Source organism: Cervus canadensis, chromosome 12 (genome assembly GCF_019320065.1).
Source record: "Cervus canadensis isolate Bull #8, Minnesota chromosome 12, ASM1932006v1, whole genome shotgun sequence".
Taxonomy (NCBI): Eukaryota; Metazoa; Chordata; class Mammalia; order Artiodactyla; family Cervidae; genus Cervus; species Cervus canadensis.
The window spans coordinates 531,196-551,780 of NC_057397.1; the positions used below are offsets into that span (position 1 = coordinate 531,196).

Below are 20,585 nucleotides of genomic sequence, written 5' to 3' on the forward strand. Positions count from 1 at the left end.
TCCCAAATAAACCAGCCATTGTGTGACCCGAGTGTACCTCTAGCTGCAAGGAAGTGGACAACCAACAGTTAACAGGATGTCCTGGGAATACAGGTAGTGACAAATTCAACAGGCTGTTTACACGTGCTCGGAGGGTCAACAGCAGGAAAGAAAGAATGTCAGACACACCACTTTGCAGCTTAGGGAATACATGCCATCCCCTCTTACGGCGAGATCTTGGCTTCGTGTAGAGTATGTTTTTGATAACTGTGCATCTCCTCGTGCACCTGGGAAAGCTACCTCCTCACTGAAGCTAGGTCCACCCAGAGGGTGTGTGGCAGCCTCAGGGTCACCATCAGCTGAGTCAACTGTCTAGATACCTAGAGGTAGGGGCTGCTGGCTATAAGACCTCTGCATCCATGTCGGGGAAGGGCTAGTTTTAATTGCTGCCGTCACCTGGTCTCCAGATTAGGTAAGTAGGCCAAGTATGAGTATTTGGCAGGCATTACTACAAAGTAAAAGAAGCTATCAGACATCTAGAACAAAAGGCCTAAATTAAGTCACTCCTCTATTTGGACCTACGTTTCCCCTCCAATAACAAACTTTTTTTTTTTAATTTAAGGATCAAACTAAATTCATTTCATAACCCACTAATGCATTGCGTTGTGCAGTTTGACTAGCATATTTCTATAAAGTCCCTCACATTTTTGATGGGCCTGATTCTAACATTCACTCAATCCCATATTTGGTCTCTAACACATAAACAGCTCTGTATGTAAAAAGGAAGGAAATAAATTCTCTTGTTAAAAATGTTAACTGGGTAACTCATTGTACAAAGTTCTTACACATCCAGAGCTTTTCATTTTGATGAATGTTTGCTAATGTGGATAAAAATATTATTTCAACTCAGATGATGACATAAAAATCAAACAGATTGGCCAGATCGTCACGCTCATATTTTTTTTGGAGAAGACAATTTGATCCTAACCTCCTAACTCCTAATCTGAGTTTTTTTGGGGGGGAAAAAAGATAACAACCACTTTTCAAAACATAGAGGTACCTTAGGAAGGTAATTTTTGTCCTACTTGCTGGGGAAGAAAACAACGCTTAAAGAGGGGCTACAAATTTTTCTCCAGTGTCTCTAGCTTTAAAATCTATTTTCCTGGTCTGCTCAAATTAGCTTCTCCTATAACCTTTGCCTAGGAGTCATTTATCTCATGGTTTCAGATGAGTCACCAACCCAGAAGGCAAGTGCTCAAAAATGTGCTTGGTCAAACGATTGCTGTCTCCTCCATAGGCACCCGTGCCCCGGGCAGCGGTTTGGGAATCACGCTGACTGCCGGGAGGACGTGCTCTTCCTAGTCCCAGGGGCACCCTCGCAGGTCAGCAGAGCCGGCTGCAGGCAGCTCACCCTTGCCCTGTGTGAGTAACAGATCTCCCTCATTCCCCAGCTTCTCATCTGTCCAGTCAGGGTGGGGCTGCTCTGAAGACTTATTCAGGAGAATCCACTGCCAGCATACCCGGTGCTAAGGGGGGCAGTTCATCCCGGATGCAACTTCAGACTCACTCTGCTCTTTTCAAAAAAACACAAGCTATCACAATGTGCTTTGAAGACACTGTTCTCTTGCATGGCACAGAACTCCGAGGTATTTGTTCTCTGCCAGGAAATTTCACCCTGCAGTCTTTTGGTCAAAAGAATACTTAACCACCTCAAGGAGAAGTAAAGGGAACCCAAATCAGTAACATTCCTTCCATTGCTATGTGCAGAGCTCAGATGTTATCCATCTAACTTCAGATTTTAGCTTCCAACCCACCTACCAACCCACACCTGCGTATTTCTTGCTCTTCTCTTGATGAATCCTTCATAAATATGATAAGAGACACAAGTTTTAAAAATGGAACTAAACAAGCTATACACTATTAGATTGATCACTCATTGAGCTAAACTTGCTCATTATTAAGATTTTATGTTCTTAGGGAATGAGCCCCCAGGGTCACATTTTCACGTGGTTATATCCATCCACTCCTGAATTACTAAATTAAGGTTATCATTCTCCTGCCTCCTGTTTACAAATCTGTGCTACATTGAGTTCCGGGCTTTTCCCACTTTTATTCATAAATGTATAAAACCTTTGTGGGAATAAACACTGCAAGACTTTAGATAGGAAGACGGGGGAAAGTTAAGAATTACTAAGTTACTAATACATCAGTGGAGTAAGGGGTTTCCCAGGTGGCACTAGTGACAAAGAACCCATCTGCCAAAGCAGGAGGCTCAGGAGATGCGGGTTCAATTCCCTGGGTCAGGAAGACCCCTGGAGGAGGGCATGGCAACCCACTCCAGTATTTTTGCCTGGAGAATCTCATGGACAGAGGAGCCTGGCAGGTCTATGGGGTCACAAAGAGTCAGACATGACTGAAGCGACTTAGCAGCAGCAGGTAAGTTGATCCTTAATTATCCAATTATTCGAGGTCTAACTTTTTATTGTTTCTGTTGTCGTCCACAGCTTGTTTTGATTGGCTGGCAGCAGGCACATGCTTGAGTGTTTTGGAATGGCCTTATTAAGTTTATTATGCAAATACTTGATTTATTTCAGAAAAAGACAACAATAAAAACAAAGACTTCTCCCAAGGCACAAATTCAAACCTTTGGTCACACAATGGTCCATGTTAGAAAGCCTGAGTTGATTCCAGACAGGGATTCATATTCAGCCAAGATCTGTTCAACTCACCACCCTCTTCTTTCCCTCAATCTTATGACAGGCACTCTACATGAACATTCAACCCCTAAGTAGTCCCTCCTATGAAGTATTCATGCTCGATTTCTTTGACAGTAAAGAAATGGAATTAGAAAAATTAATGTGGTAAAAGTCATCTTAAATTTAAATATGACTTTTACACTTGTTTTCTTGGCCTGTTTATTTTTTTTCTTCCATCTCCGGGATTCAGAAAATCCAACTACATTATGGTGCCCACTTCTGTAACACATCTGCTTGTGCTTCAACAAAGCACAGATTTCAGAAGGCACATCGTGAAACCTTTATACGGTATCAGAGGGGTATAAAGACTGAACTGAAATAATGGTGCAACATCATGCCATTACTTAAAATCATGTACACAGGGTGGCAGGGTTGGGAAGGGGAGAAAACCTTCCTAGGCCAGAGTTCTAAAAGTTGGTTCCCCAAACCGAAACGTTTTCGCACATCTCTGATCTTACTACCTTACACAAAATGAATGATGTCAAGGCAAAAACAGGTAAGCAAGCAAAAGAGATCTGCACAAACACTAAAGGCATCCCCATTCTCTAATAAATTAGGAGAGAGGGGCCTGAGCAGCTTCATCTCTGAAAATATGAAAATTTTCAAGTTTTGAGAGACATCGGATGAAAATGCATTTATTGCATGTTCCCGAGGCATGCTTTTGGTCTGTTCCTTTAAACTGTTTTCTACCTGAGGAATATCATTACACACAGCTAGAGTGGACCCATTTTTGTTTCTTTTGTAATAGGCATGATACAAAATCCTAGGGCCAGAAAGAAAAACTCATTACAGTGATGTTTTAAAATGTGCTAGAAGTGAAAAAAACTCAGAAGGGAGAAATAATATCATTTCTCTTTTTTAGAATATTGTAAATAACTGGTGGCATGTTTTTTCTAGGATCTTTGTTTTGCTGGATCCCTGAATATGTAAGTGGAAAGTGAGAAACGCTTTTTCTCATATGCTGGGCTCAGTGCTGGTGCTGAGCAACAGGCAGGCACAGGATCACTTCCGAAATTAAGCTCAAAAAAGGATGGGCTAAAGGAGAAAGATACAATCCTACCACTGACTCAGCAGCAGGATCAATATCTAGTTTTTGAAAAAGGGAAGTTCACTTTACTGCTGTAATCTTCATGCATCTATTCAAAATTAATACAGAGGTCTATATTCTAAATCTCTTTCCTTTTTGAAGAAGGGGGGAAACATCAAAAGCAATTTAAAACCTTGAAATTCAAAGGTACCTGCCTCTCCAGATTTGGCACCCCAGAAGAAGCAGGGGCAGAGTCGGGGAGAGGAGGGCAGGGGACTTCAGGGGGAAGACTGCCCATGTCCAGAACACTAGTTTAGCATCCCATCACCTGGGGAACCTGGCTGCAAACAGGAAGCCTGGCTCTTGGCACCAGGTGCTTGGACCAAGGAGGAGCAGACAGGACCTGGGAGTCTGCTTCCTCGACAGCACCCTGGGGATCCTGATGGAGGCTGTCCACAACTGCATCTGGAGAAAACCCTGCAGTCACACCTGAGACAGCAATCTCAGGAGGACAAGAGAGTGGCTTCACTGGGCTGTGGTGGTCCTCAGGTGCACTGTTAAAGGTCCCCAGGTGATTCCAATACCCAGCCAGGGTTGAGCAGGAGGCCTGTGGATGAAACCTATTGATCCTGCCTGCTCATTATTCTCACCCCCAAGACTTGCTCAAAATCCCCAGAACCCTGCAGAGGATGAAGGAGTGGAGGGATGTCCCCCAGAGCCCAGGTCTTAGAATGAGGAGATGTGAGTTCTAATCTTGGCTCAGCCACTAACTGGCTTTGAGATCTCCGAGTTGTCTCTTACAGGACCACTAATGTATCAAACCCAGTTAATATCCTCATCACAGGCTTTGTTCTATTTTGGTCCTCAGTTTTCCCATCTGTAAAAAAGGAAATGTTTGCAGTAAAATCCCTTGAGGGTACAAAATTCTGTAATTCGCAATACCTTAAGCGTGATCTACCTTTTTTTCTTCTCACACAAATGAGCGCCTGCATGTCTGTACCGCTTCCCCTGCAGGAAGAACCACACCAAACGGCAGGGCTCGAGATGATCACAGGATGACAGGCTGTGTTACCAGGAGGAGCGTAATCAAGGCAGGAAAGATGGGCCTGGCTGGTATCTTCTGAGTACTTTTCAGAGAGGCCAAGTCTTCACTTATATTGTACATGGGAGCATTTTATTTCGGGGGGGGGGGCAGTCATGCAGAAATGGAGAGGTTATGTTCTTTTCATTGCTAGAGAGAAGATAATAGCTGGTTGATAGAGAACCAGGCTGAAGAGTCAGGGAGCCGTGGTTTCTGGTCTGAACCCTCAAACTTCATCCATCACTCAATCTATCCTGGACCGTATTTACCCAAATATCCCAAATGGAAAAGAGAGAAAGGGACGCTTAATCCCCCAACCTGTGCCTAAGAGTATTATTTGATAGGACAACGTCTCTTTATTCTACTTTCTAGTATTCACTGTCAGGGATGTACCTTAGGCATTAACACCTGACAACATACTATTTCATTCAAGTCTGATCAACAAAAGCCCATTACCTTGGGAACAAGAGAAGTGAATGGCAAGGTATAGCTGGCCCTCCATATCTGCAGGCTCCGCATCTGAGGACAATGGGGTCTGAGAGCACTACTCGCGCATGCGTGGATTTGGGGATCCTCAGGGGGGGTCTGGGAACCACCACCCCCACCGTGTACTGAGGGGCGACCGCACCTCCTTTCCGCCACAGAGTACTGGGCACAGAGCAGAGACAAGCAGAGACGGGCACCGACGGGACTGGAGGAGCCACGTGCTGCCTCACGCCGCCTCCATGCTGCCAGCGTGGGACCTGACTGGTTGGAGCTACCACTCCTGTCATTCTAATCCCCCCACCCCTCCCCGCCACACACACACACACACACACACACACACTTGCAGGTGGACGTGAAGAGTCAGTCTGGCTCACTGCCCATAACTTGGGACAGAGACCGCTGGGTGAGGGACCACAGGCGCGTGAGCCTCCGCACAGCTTCACTTTACAGCCCTGCCTGTGACTGTGGAGCTGGTGGGTGAGGCTTCACAGACTCTGTCCGCCTCCCCTGCCCCCGTCTGCGATCCATCTGTATCACCTTGAGGCTTCAGAGAGAGCGAAATCAGAGGACACGCACAACACTCAGAAGACAGTCAACGGATGGCAGCTTCCTCTTTCCCAAGAGCTCTGAAACCCACTGCCGGGAGGTTTCCGAGGATGGGGTTATCTTCCTGGCTCCGGCAGAAGGAAATAAATGGGTGAACAATTCAGGTCGCCCAGAGCTGCGGAAAGCCCACTAACTCACTTATCAAAGATTCCTGGAGGGCAGCAATAATGGCTTTGGGCGGCTACCCACTTAGGCACATTCAGACTGATGACCGCAGGGTCAATACCGCTCTCTCAGTTACAGCCCCCAGAGACCTCCCGGCCTGTGAGCGTGCGAAAGCTCTCCTCCTGGCCAGCACAAGAGCTGAAAAGCACTTCCAAACAGGGGAACGCACGGAGCTAAGAGCTTGCTCTGAGAAGTAAAACGCTTACTAAAGCAGCCTTATCAGGGACCAAAGGGACCTGCTTTGTTTGCTCTTTCTGTTCTAACTTTGCAATGGAAAGCGCCCCTGGAAACTTTATATTCCTCACAAAGCCTAGAACTGCAGACCTGGGAAAGGACACAGGCACGAACCACCAAGCCGGAAGTAACGGAAGCCTCACCGCAGAAGTAAATGTCCTGACAGCGTCTGGACCTCAGCAGAGGCGCCAAGGATACGCGATGCGAAGACAGAGTGATCAAGGGAGAGAGGCGAGATTCTGTGAAGGAAAACAAGTGAGGAAGACTCAGACCCAGGACCTTCCACGAACCAATGGATACTCTGCACTGAAAAACAGATACAGAAAGAAACCCGAGGGCCTGGCTTCCAGGTCTGGTGTTGCTATTAGTAAGGTATGGTGCCCCCAGGCACAGCAACCCCCTAGAACCAGCTCGTTTAAATTTAAAAAAGAAAAAAGAATGGGAGGGAGGGGACAAAAGGTACCAACGTCCAGTTTTAAGGTAAGTTCTGGGGATTTAAGGTCCAGCAAGGTGTCTACAGTTGATAACACTGTACTATCTATTTGAAAGTTTCTAAGACGGTAGATTTCAAAGGTTCTCACCACACAACTATAATTCTGTGAGATAGTGAATGTACTAGCTAACCTTCCTGAGGTAAGCACCTTGCAATGCATACATGTACAAAATCACTATGCTGTCCACCTAAACTTAAATAATGTTATAAGTCAATTCCATCTCAATAAAGTGGAGGGAACTAAAAAAGGTCACAGACAAGAGGGGTGTGCGCGGCACACTACTGCTCCAGCTTTAACAATATTTGTGTCAGTTTATAAAGTGATTCCACGTACATTCCACTTTAATAGCCCGTTTTATAGAGGAGGAAGGGAAGCCCCAGTAAGGTTCAATGACTCGCCCCCAATCACACTGCTGACAAGTGGCTGGGCTGGGGCTGGAACTCATAACTCTTGATTCAAATCCCAATGTTTTTTTTTTTTTTTTTGTCTTACACCCAGTCGTGCCTTACAAAGGTGAGTCTGTTAGGGCACCCATGGTCTGTATAACCAGCAGGTCCCCTGAAGAAGAAGGAGCCGCAGGAGTGGCTGGGTGGGTCCCCCGTGAACAGGAGCCCGGCCGCGGCTCTGAATCTCCACTGTGAACACCCGACCTAAATTCTCACCAAACAGGGAGAGCTGTGAATTGCAGGCTCAGCCTGAACTGAGAAAAACAAATACAGCACCCGATCATGTGAACTGAAATAGGAAACACACGCACTCACAAAGAAGCTCTGCGGCTGCAGGAGGCAGAAGACCAGTCAAGCGGAGGCACTGGCCGGAGCAGAGGATGCAGGGGCGGTTCTCCGATGATGTCGGGAGCATCCGTGGCAGGGAGGGAACCTGAGGGCCCTCGGGCCCTGCCTGTCCCCAGGGGAGGCCAGTGCCAGGCGGAGGCGAACCCTCCCAGTTCCTACAAGGGCACCTCGGCTCTCTCTGGGAGACCCCACCCTGCATCCCAGGCCCGGCCCCGCCCACATACGAATCACCTGTGAGTGCTTTTAACCACACACACCTGGGCCCTGGGTCAGACCTTCCAGAATCTCTGAGAGGGGAGGTTACAACAGGTGCTCCAGCAGAGGACCACAGGCCATCAAAGTGAAAGTCGCTCAGTCATGTCTGACTCTTTGCGACCCCGTGGACTATACAGTCCAGGGAATTCTCCAGGCCGGAATACTGGAGTGGGTAGATGGTCTCTTCTCCAGGGGATCTTCCCACCCCAGGGATCGAACTGGGGTCTCCTGAATTGCAGGTGGATTCTTTACCGGCTGAGCTCCCAGGGAAGCCCTCCACACAGGCCACAGTGCCTGGAATAAGACTGAGGAGGGGGCTTCCCTGGGGGGTTGGTGGTAGGGAATCCACTTGCCAATGCAGGACACGCAGGTGGGATCCCTGGTCCGAGAAGATTCCAGAGGCCCAGGAGCAGCTGAGCCTGGAGTGCAATGACTACTGAGCCTGTGCTCTAGAGCCTGGAAGCCCCTGCCCGAGAGCCGGCGCCGGCACAGGAAAAGCCACTGCAGTGAGGAGCCTGTGGAGAAAAAGCCCACTTAGCAATGAAGACCCAGCACAGCCAAAGAAAAAAAAAGACTGAGGAGGAGAAAGCAGGGGTGAAACAGGGTCAGGGGGCAGGAGGGCCTGAACTGCTGTCTCGCCTGGTCTGGCCGTTCACCTCCACGGTACTCCCCTGCCATCACCACTTTGCCACAAGGATGCAAGAAACGAGTGAGACGACCTCCACAGGCAACAGAAAAACACCAGGGAATTCCTTGGCGGTCCAGTGGTTAGGACGCAACACTTTCCCTGCCGGGGTGTGGGTTCGACCCTTGATCAGGGAACTAAGACCCCACAGGCTGCCTGGTGTGGTTCCCCACTGCCCTTCCCCCCCAAAAGCACCCCCAAATAAAAATAACCCATCAGTGACTCTAAGCCACCCCAACTCTCCATGTCCAATGAGTTTAAAACAAAAAAGATCCAACAGCTACAGTTGAGTTGAAGTGAAAGAACCAGAAAACTCATTACAATGCAACAAAAACAAGTTCAGAATATCAATTCCATTTTTGCCACATGGAAAAAAATGTTTGGACAACCCTATCTTTAAAAATGTTAGTCCAAAAAAAAAAACCATGTTAGTCCAACAAAAATTAGAAAAAAAAAAAAAGAAAGCAAGCAGCGTAACACTCAGTGTTCTCATGACAGACATCTGAGATGACGGTTACAGCGCTCAGAACCCACCAACCAAGACAGAGAGTCTGACGGGTGAGCATAAAGGGAGGACAGATACAGAAACGGTTTGCAAATGCTTCAGCGAGCATCACCATCAGGCAGCCATTAGCTCCAATTTGGGAATGATTTCTGTGAGATTTCTCACAGGAGTTCCCACATGTGTCTCCACATCAGGCAAACGTCGTGTCTGCTGCCTGAGACCACTATGGGCCCGTCGAGCCGGGCGGTACCTAGACTGCCCGTGACCCAACAGTCAGAGAGAGGGAAGGACAAGTGGGAGGCCGCCCCCGGGCGGAGCTCAGAGAGGCGAGGAAACGCGCCCTTAGCGACAAGAGCGAGAAATCTTGAGCAGACTGCTTCTCAGAGAGGTGCCAGGAGAAGAGAACGCCTGAGGGTGTGGGAAACGCCCCCCCCCAACAAAAAAATAAAATAAAAGGGCCGTGTTAACGTGTGTAAATCAGGACCAACACCCTAAGACTAGCACGGGTTCCTTACCTCCTCCGTAGGGTCTGAAGGACAGAGTCCTGAGGGAACAAGCACGGTAAGCGATCACTAGGCAGAGTGACGCGTGTCGGGCGCTGCACTCACACAGGCATCTCCAAGAGCATTTTCTCAGCCCAGGTCTTTAGGACGGATCTAACCACAGACAGCTATAGTCACATCCCACATTCTAGACGTATTTTATTATTTTAGAGGGTGTGGCAGAGAGAAGCCACCATTCCTGTGCTCAATGGAAAAGGAAAACAGGGCCCTCGCCAAAAAACAAACTGCATTTTTTTGCTGACATCAACAGTGTCAGGGGAGGAACAAAGACATAAACCAGAGACTCGCTGGCTTCTGTTTCATTAGAAACACATGAAGACAGTATCTGCCAATGAGAAAATATTCCTCTTTCTTTGAAAAAGTCTTCCATGCAAATCAATGTTTCTTTTTCCTTCTTTTGTTTCTTCTTTCTTTTTCTTTTCTTGAATACGTAGCATCCGGTCTTGTAGCTAGGGAGCTCACTTATCAGATCAAGACACATGACAGAAGAGATGAGCGATCAAGGACAAAAATATCCCCAACAATTCCTAGGATATTTGATCCATATGTACCAAGTATCTCTGTTAAACTACACAGGCTGGGAATGCAGGAGAGTCAGCCATTGCTTTTGGGTCCGCCAGCATCCTCTCACTTAGCTCAGTCCCAAGCTGGGGACAGAACCAGAACTCAAACCCACATCTTTTATTGTTGCTGTTTAATCACCAGGTTGTGTCCAACTGTTTGCAACCCTGTGGACTGCAGCACGCCAGGCTTCCCTGTCCTTCATTATCTCCTGGACCTTGCCCAAACTCATGTCCTTTGAGTCAGTGATGCCATCCAACCATCGCACCCTCTGTTGCCCCCTTCTCCTCTTGCCCTCAATCTTTCCCAGCATCAGGGTCTTTTCCAATGAGTCGGCTCTTTGCACCAGGATCTTTTATCTCATACTTTAAAGTCTCTTCATAAAAGCCCCCACAATCAGCCTTTGGCATGTTTACAAAAGCCCTTCCTCCTCCATTAGTTGATTCAAAACAACCCTCTGAGACATACAAGACAGAAACCTGCAAATCCTTCTCACAGATGAGACAGCTGAAGTGAGCGGAGTTCTAGAAGGTCACTGAGCTCTTAAGGAGGGGAACAGATACAGGATGCTGACTCATCTACCTGCTTGTCAAGTAAAAACAAAACCCCCGAAACTTCAGCACTTGATCCCCAGTGAGACAGAGAGAGAAAAGAAAGTTAACATAAGAGCATAAATCCTACACCTTCCTCTGAACTCTGCGGTTGCATTTTTAGCTCAGAAGTACATGGGGGAGGCAGAGGAAATTATTCTTTTCTCATGTACGGTCTGAATCATACGCCCAGCATTAGGGGTTTTGAAGTTACCCACACCTTCTGCCACAAGCCGCTTCTCGGAGCCGTGGACATGACAAGCGGGAATGTGAGAACCCGGCTGACGCTGCACAGAATGTTAACGGCAGGTGTCAGAAATCCACTTCTGTGGAAATATTCAACCGTGTTTTTAAGTGGGGGCTGGGGAGCCCCTTCCAACCATGTTTTTAAGTGGGGGCTGGGGAGCCCCTTCCACAGGAACACAACTTTCAACGCAGCATGGTGTGGAGAAAACAGAGCTGCTTTTGAAACTGCACCTATGGGCCTCACCAGCCCGGCTGCTTGGTAGCTGAGTGCTCTTGGGCAGGGAACTGACCCCTCGGTTTTAGCTCCCACGTCTGTAAAACAAACAGACTTGACCGGATGATTCCTAGATAGTGCTCAACTCTAAAAATATTCTATCATTTCTGTAAGAGAGATCGGATGGAGGAAGACATGAAGCAGGAGAGAGAGAAAGGAAAACAGAAGTGAAAGCAGGGAAGAAGAGTGTATGGTGGGAAGCGGGGAGCTGATCCCCTGAGCAGTCTGGGGCATCCTCCCCTAGGAGGGACCCTGCTTTGTGTGGAACCCACTGCTCCCATCAACCAATAACCAACATAAAATCCAAGGCTAAGAAAGAGGAGACAGGAAATAACTTATCAGTGAACATCAACTAAGTATCAGATTAGAAACCTGAGTTTGTGTCTCAGTTCAGTAACTTTCCACCGTTACAAACTGGCACCTTTGTGTGCCCTACTTGGTTATTAAAAAGAAACATGCAGAAACTTGCCTGGCGGTCCAGGGGTTAGGACTTGGCCGCCCCAGGCAAGGCGGGCAGGTTCAATCCCTGATCCGGGAACTAAGATCCCAGATTCCTCGCCCCTCCCAAAACATAAAACAGAAACAATATTGTAACAAAATTCAATAGCCTTTAAAAATGATCCACATTTTAAAAAAAGAGAGAGAAAAAAAAAGAGAAGAGACACAGAGTTGATGTTCTTGCTTTTGTTTTGATCAGGAGGAAACCAAGAGTCAAAGGGATCCAGGGGTCTTAAAAAAAATTCATCAGGCCAGTAAGGAGCACAGATAGACTTGGAAAAACATTATTTCATCTGTGCTCTTTCTAACACTCCTTAATGTTTCCTTTCTACCTTCTTTACTCATTTATGGATGTCAGAAGAATCCAGCATAGAATTGGTAACTGACCTCTGGCCCAGAATACAAGATTAGGAAAGTGGTATGAAAGAGATGGGAATACTAGACCACCTGACCTGCCTCTTGAGAAACCTGTATGCAGGTCAGGAAGCAACAGTTAGAACTGGACATGGAACAACAGACTGGTTCCAAATAGGAAAAGGAGTATGTCAAGGCTGTATAGTCACCCTGCTTATTTAACTTCTATGCAGAATACATCATGAGAAATGCTGGGCTGGAGGAAGCACAAGCTGGAATCAAGATTGCTGGGAGAAATATCAACAACCTCAGATATTCAGATGACACCACCCTTACGGCAGAAAGTGAAGAAGAACTAAAGAGCCTCTTGATGAAACTGAAAAAGGAGAGTGAAAAAGTTAGCTTAAAGCTCAACATTCAGAAAACTAAGATCATGGCATCCGGTTCCATCACTTCAAGGCAAATAGATGGGGAAACAGTGGAAACTGGCTGACTTTATTTTTGGGGGCTTCAAAATCACTGCAGATGGTGACTGCAGCCATGAAATTAAAAGACGCTTACACCTTGGAAGGAAAGTTATGACCAACCTAGACAGCATATTAAAAAGCAGAGACATTACTTTGCCAACAAAGGTCCATCTAGTCAAGGCTATGGTTTTTCCAGTGGTCATGTATGGGTGTGAGAGTGGGACCATAAAGAAAGCTGAGTGCTGAAGAAATGATGCTTTTGAACTGTGGTGTTGAGAAGACTCTTGAGAGACCCTTGGACTGCAAGGAGATCCAAGCAGTCCATCCTAAAGGAGATCAGTCCTGGGTGTTCATTGGAAGGACTGATGTTGAAGCTGAAACTCCAATACTTTGGCCACCTGATGCGAAGAGCTGACTCAATTGAAAAGACCCTGATGCTGGGAAAGATTGAAGGCAGGAGAAGAAGGGGACGACAGAGGATGAGATGGTTGGATGGCATCACCGACTTGATGGACGTGGGTTTGGGTGGACTCCGAGAGCTGGTGATGGACAAGGAGGCCTGGAGTGCTGCGATTCATGGGGTCGCAAAGAGTCGGACATGACTGAGCGACTGAACTGAACTGAACTGATGCTGTAGGATCAATTGTGATTGTATTTCCCCCGAACTGTGGGCATTGTGTACAAAGAGTCTAACTGAGATAATGGTACTGGCTTCTTTTGACAAGTAAGTCTTCACAAGTCAGCACTGCTCCTGGAAGGAGTTCTGGGCGTCCAGTCAACCATGACAGACGGGAATCAACCATGCCAGCACTTTCAGTATCTGGACTGAAACTTTTCTCAGAGCATGATCCACGCAATGTAATTCTGTCACACTAATAAACTTGTCCAGCTTTGGGCCAGAGATATTTATCCAAGCCAATAAAAGGCAGCAGAAAAGCGAGAGAAGAGGTACATTAATACTCATCAGAGATTCTGCTTGAGAATAAAAATTTGTAATAAAATAACAGAAATGATTCAGTTACTTAACATTCGGAAGGGTTATTTATTCAGAGCTGGGAAGAGTACCAAAAGTGTATGTAACTTTCTACAATAGAATTCAACCACATTTCGATTTCCACTGAGATCTAGAAAGAAACCAGGAAATTCGGGTTTGTCGGTCAGTCCCCTGCTGCTGGGTGTTAACAGCATCGTTCCACTTAAAGTCGCCCAGTATACGCACATGTGCTCTAACAGTCGCTGGTGTGTCTAAGAATGAGTGAATGAACACTTGCATTTAGAGAATCACTGCTTCCAAGTACCACATGGTGGTGGTTTCGCTGCTAAGTCAAGTCCGACTCCTGCTACCCCATGGACTGTAGCCCAACAGGCTCCTCTGTCGTGGCATTTCCCAGGCAAGAATATTGGAGTGGGTTGCCATTTCCTTGCCCAGGGGATCTTCCCAACATAAAACAACACGTTACTTTTTTTTTTTTCTGTTACTTTTTTAAATAACAAAAAGGTTTAGACTATGTCTCTCTGTGTGTGTATATACATATATATATGAAAATACCTCATATTTGGTGGCAGTGTTGGACAGTAGAAGAGAACAGAGATTTAGGGTCAGACAATCTGGGTCTGTAAGATTTTGTCTAGGTTAATTCACCTTAATGGACTCAATGACCTCATTTGTAAAACCAGAAATGAGATGTACCTCAGGAGGTCACATAAGCAAACCAACCACTCAATAAAAGGAAGCAGCCAGTCTTAGGGGTCTACAGGTCAACAGAAACAGCATTTCTGTACTAATTATGGCTTTTCTCCCTGCTTCAAGTTTTTACAAATCTCTTTATGGTCAATACCATCACTGTTTATGGGTTGTTTCCTGCCCCGCCCCCCCCCCAAAGAAAGACAGATATATGCTTATTAACTGAATTAAAAAATTTACTACAGGGTTGGGAACTTGTCTGGTTCTTGATTTCTTACTTATGTCAGACCCTTCTGAGAAGAGGGGCTTCTATCTTGGGTGGTGACTATGGATCTACCACCAATGTACTGGTTTAGTTTTTCAGGCTGGAAGATGTAGCATAAGTTTAAAAACAGAGTGTTTTTTTTTTTTTTTTTAAAGCAACTTAATTGATTCTGTTCTGAGACACAACTGTATGATGATAGGTAGGGAACCCAGCAATCAAGATACATAGTCCTGGCAAACATCAAATCATTCTGCACCACACGTGTGTGTTCTACATTTTGCAATATAGCTTATTTACAATCCAATCTGATTTGATCACGCTGTCAAAGTATCTGAGACCCTGCAATTACGGTGTTCCAGGGATTCAATAATATATCTGACAAATAATCATTTCTTTACTTAATTCACCAAATAGGGGAAAAAGGAGAAACACAAACAAAAGGATATTGTGACTCCATAATTTTTAGGTATCTTAGTCAAAACTATACATTTCATTTGTATTTGTATATTAATCCTTCCTTTTTGAAAAAATGGCTTAATTATTTTCAGTCTATTTGCAAAAACAACAGAATTAAAATCTTTAAAAAACCTCATCAGAAACTGCTTAAGGTCTATCCAGTGCAATAAAACTGGTGTCTTAGGCATGCTTCATGGATATCCATTATCAATCCTGACTTCTGAATGTAATTATATGAACACTTAATAAGATCCCTATTTGGCAAATTGAAAGGCTAAATACTTCGAGAGTCTTTCCATTTTCTGTAATACAAATGGTTGTCAAAGAGAAAAAAGCCTTCTCCCAAAAGGGACCACGTGGGAACTTACAGAAAGAGGCAAAAAAGACCTACAAACAAGTGGGAAAAGCGAGACACATTCACATGTGCTCCCCCTACCAAATATTTCCTTAGTTGTCTGTCTTGTTTTAGGTGCTAATAGAAAAAATAAGTAAGCACACTCCCTGACCTTAAGAAGTCCACAGACAGAAAAGGAAGTGCTCAATAAATCCAACAGCGATACATGTAAATTGGACCAGGGAACTTGCTGTGGAAGCTGATGCCACAACCAATGCTTAAAGGCTAGAAAAAAGACACATCCCTCCCCCTCTTTCTCTCTAACTAGGGCTCACCCTCCAAGGCTCTTTGCTCTCCCTCGTCCCAGAGGTGCTGAGATGTATTGCATGGAACCTGTGTATGACCCCATTAGTGTAGCGAGGATTTGAGATGCTGCAAAAGCCAGGTAGGGTAGATTAAATAAGAAAAAAATATTCTGTCCTGTGTACATCAACCACAGCATTCAAGCTAAAATATCAAAACCAATTACTGATCTGGTAGAAGAGTTACCGATCAGAGTATGGACACTCGTGGGGAAATTAGATTTGGCGGGAAAAAAGGCTATGCATTCTGCTGCTGCTGCTGCTGCTAAGTCGCTTCAGTCGTGTCCGACTCTGTGTGACCCCACAGACGGCAGCCCAACAGGCTCTGCCGTCCCTGGGATTCTCCAGGCAAGAACACTGGAGTGGGTTGCCATTTCCTTCTCCAAAGCATTAAAGTGAAAAGTGAAAGTGAAGTCGCTCAGTCGTGTCTGACTCTTAGTGACCCCATGGACTGCAGCCTACCAGGCTCCTCCATCCATGGGATTTTCCAGGCAAGAGTACTGGGGTGGGGTGCCATTGCCTTCTCCTACTCTCATGGAAATCACACAAATAACAATTTGAAGATACAAAGAGGAGAGAGGTAGGGATGATACAAGCTAGAAACCAAAGGACCACAAATACAAATGCTTACCAGAGCCAAGATAACAATGCTAATAAGAGAAGCAAGTTTGGTTAGTTTTACAGGGAGAGAGCATGACTATGGCAAACCAGTAACATTTGCCATTTAAAAAAGCAGCCACTAATTAAGCAGCTTTAGCTGGCTTTTGCTATATGGGAGAGTTCAGTATTATAGGATTCTCTGGTTTTTCAAAACAAGCCAGAAATTCAATACTTATGTGAAATTTCCAGACACTTAAAAGTTAGCAACTAAGTCAAATTTGGTGGAAACACAAAACATCTGTGGGCTGGACGCAGCAAGAGCGCCCGCCACCAGTTCGTGAGCCCTGCAGAAACTACGGTCGGAGAGAAGATGACCACACCCAGGCAGGCTGGATCCTAGTGACCTCTGATCAGAGAACACGGGACGTGGGGTTAGCTTTAAAAGATGACAGGATGCAGACGCTGGCGAGGAGTAGAGAGGCCGTGTAGGGGCAAGGAGGTGTGGGCACGGCACTTGGGGACACTCGCGTGATAAGGACAGAGAGTCATGGGGGCGACTGGGTACAGGAGGAACAGTCGGACAGTAAGGCCCTTAAAACCAGGCAGAGGAACTCAGATCTACTTTGGTGGGCAAAGCAGAATTACTGTCAGTAGCTGCCTCAACTAAACAGCGTGATAAATTCCCACAAAGATAAAAGGCCTTAAAAAAATGGCGTCACGTCTCAGGAGAATCCCATGTTTGGACAAAAGGCAGAAGTCTTCAGGAACACATTAGTGTTAGGAGCTTCAGGTTAGGCAATCAGAGACTCGAGTGACGTAGGGAGTCACCAGAAACCACAGGGCACTGGTCTGGACAGCCCTGAGGGATGAATGTTTCACTGGCTGTGTCGACAGCAACCTCGTGGAGAACCGAGTGTGGTCAGGACGGCTCCATCGCATCCTCCCTAATCCCCAGTTCACTGACATGGAAGACAGAGGGTCTCATGGACAGGATCCCTCCCCAGAAAAGGACTGTAGAGGCCAGTCGTATGTGCAGTGTTTAAGAGTTTGGGGGCCCTAAAGAATGCCTTTTAAAAAAAATGTTAGTTTGTTTTTTCTTCAGAAATGTAGTGGTCATAATCCAAGATCTCAAAACACGGGAGCAATGAGAGTAGAAAAAGGAAAATTGGGCAAATAAGCATCCTAAAAATAGCCAGACCCCCCCAAATTGTGTCTATAACTGGATTCAAGTGATTATACAGTAATTCAGTCCACAGGGCATGAGGCTCCACTGAAGGCCAGAAACACAGAAACGGGAGCCAAATCTTCAGCAAAGATGATGGGGCGCCCAAGAAAGATGTTAGGTAGGGTAAGATGAGCTGTATTTTATATTAATGTTGTTGTTCAGTCGCTAAATCGTGTCTGACTCTTTGCAACCCTATGGGCTGCAGCAGATCAGTCTCTTCTGTCCTCCACTATCTCCTGGAGTTTGATCCAAAATTCATGTCCACTGAGTTGGTTGATGCTATCTAACCATCTTCATCCTCTGCTGCCCCCTTCTCCTTCTGCCTTCCATCTTTCACAGCATCAGGGTCTTTTCCAATGAGTCAGCCTTTCGCAGCAGGTAGCTAAAGTTATCTTATGTATTTTATGAAGAGCAATAAAGCGGAGGGGACAAGCCAAGGTGTAGCTGGGATCTATGAAGATAAGCATCACCTCTCAACAAGATGAACAGCTTCCTGTGGTTATGTCTGGGAACCAGTGACAATGAACCATGGTGACCCCATGAAGACTGAGAGTTAAGATGTGGTCCCTGGAAGGGAGGGAGGGAGGGATAACTGAGCATCGCAGCTCTAAGTATCTCAGCAACCACTGGCAGTGCATGACCGCTCTGCAAGGGGGAAGGCATCTTTCCTGGTGAACCCTCCCCCCAAACGGAAGATGTGACCGCCTCGAAGGTACTGAACTGATCAATCCTTTCCCCCCCTCTACCCACCTGTCCTATGGTGGGGGGCTGCCCACAGAGACTGGGCCTAATGCCTGTGAGAGAAGAACAGGAAAACCTCCCACCCCACACTCTACTCATCAAGGTACAGACCAGTCTCTAACAACGATGGTCCTAGTGGTTCCTTAACAGTTGAGTCTTCCTTGACTATAAGATTTGGAGGAGGTTACTTCAGGGAATACTAGATCAAAAAGAAAAGGAGGGTCTGGCGATCCATACTCACTTTCCTACAGGAAGCATGATGGGAAAGGATTAGCAGAATAAATACTAGGACATACCATTAACGACACTGAATAGCCTACCTTCCTTATGCAACTTTCAGAAACACAAAGAGAATACTCAGAGTTTGGAACCATTAAGTCTTAAAAAAAAAAAAAAAAAACTGTTTTGGTGCCAGCACTAGTGAGGACAGACTTTTATGAATGAAGAGAATTTTATGTACATTGGCCCAAATAAAATGATCTTATCACTAGAATCATATTTGGTGGTCTAAATAAGATGACGGAAAATGTAATTATAATCATATCTGCCTATTCGAAAGTCATCTTCTAAAAAAAATTTTTTGTTTTAGTTGCTGAATCAGAGACAGTCATCGTGTGTGTAGCAGCTAAAATACCCAGCCAATCGCAACCCTGACATCCTTGGAGAACTAAACAAACACAACAGGTTGCTTTTGTTTTTCTGAAAGTTCTGGGAAGGCATCCATGATTAGTGTCACTGGCATTCAAATGCAGTTGGAATAAAGCTGATAACAGTTTTTGTGTTCCGTAGGCAATAGCCAGACTTTCTTTAAAAACATGAAATGTTAATGCGGATCACAGTGGAAGGCTTGCTGCCTTTAGCCTCTGCTGTAACTTTATGATGTTTTTCAGCCGTGCAGTGTTCCACATATTGATTACAAATAAACAAAAAACAGGCAGTCAAGGCCTTAGAGGCACAGATGTAATAATGAACTCAATAACTATTGGAAATTGGAAGATCACTGCCTGCTAACGACAGGATTCTGAAAATTCTGCTGTTTGTGGCCACCATTTCTGAGGACCTACTATGTGCCAAGCATGGACCTGGCAGGCGACGTCTGTTAACTCTCTGTATGCTCACAAGAAATCTGCCGGGTCAATTACCATCTTGACTTTCCAGAGGAGAAAAATAAGCTCAGAGAAGCACAGGTGTCATGTATCAAAGGGCAGAGCAGGCTCCTGAAACCAGGACACCCGAGGTACAGCACCCTACCTGTCCCAGGACACTAACCATGAGCTTTGGTGAAAATGGTTTTGTCCTTTTTTTCTCTATAAACTGAGGTACAGCTGAGTGAAAATGGGACAGTAATCAAAAGCTACTACAAAACGGTTGACAAAGCTATTCTCAATTAACTAAAAACAAAGCTGGCTGAGGTTTCATTTCACTGATGTCTATCTCACCATGTATGTGAGATTCTATTTCTGTTCACAGTCCAAGCCCATCACTTTGTTTCATATTAAAAAAAAAAAAAGTAGCGTTCACAAAATCTGAGAGTCACGGCAGGCTTCCACATACTGATGGTGTCTGGAGGCCAGAATTCCTGAGGTTTTAATCCTGCTTGAACAAGACACTTGTCGCAGCATGCTGCGCCTCCTTCCTCTGGAAAACGAAGCTCGCTGTGAGGACTTGAGTCAAAGCCCGCAGAGCACGAAGAAGGCTTGCTTGATACACAGTAAGTACGTGCACAGGTCAGCTTCAGGCTCCTGTTTACACCTGGACTGAGCGGGTGATCGCATTGAGCGCATCCATCAGACTTCCTGAGCTTGCAAACCTGCTGAGAGCTATCTAAGCAAATGCACAAATGAGCAGACGGCCTTAACGTCTGCGTGCTCACTGTCAGGAAACAACAGGGAAGCAAAAGTCCGTGCCCTTGGGGCACGTTAACCCTGGCACCAACGCAGGAGCAAGACGAGACAGACGGACAGAGGGAAGACACAGCTCAGGAGAGTGTGGGTTCAAGCTGAAGGCGTGGGTGACAGAGGAGGAAGGGCTGGGGGAGGTGAGCGGGGGAGAGGTGCAGCGTGAGACCGGAGGGAGCCCCTGACGGGCGCTGCTCAGACAAGGGCCCCGAGTGCGTTCCTGGCGAGGGGACCCCAGGGAACCAGACCGAAACAGAGACGAGTGTAGCCTGAGGGAAATCAGAGGCTGATGAGCAGAATTATTTGATTCCAACTTAACAAAGCTGGATTGCATAGGCACTCAGAGGTCAGGGACTGACCCATAGATCTGTCCTTGTCTATTCCTTGCCTGAGGCCTAGT

The 20,585-nt window shown here is 46.0% G+C and overlaps 1 protein-coding gene across 2 annotated transcripts in view; it reads right to left on the minus strand.

Annotated features, from left to right (window-relative positions):
- ASAP1 (ArfGAP with SH3 domain, ankyrin repeat and PH domain 1) overlaps positions 1 to 20,585 on the minus strand; it is a 327,644-nt gene that overhangs the window by 165,322 nt on the left and 141,737 nt on the right. The window lies entirely within an intron of this gene.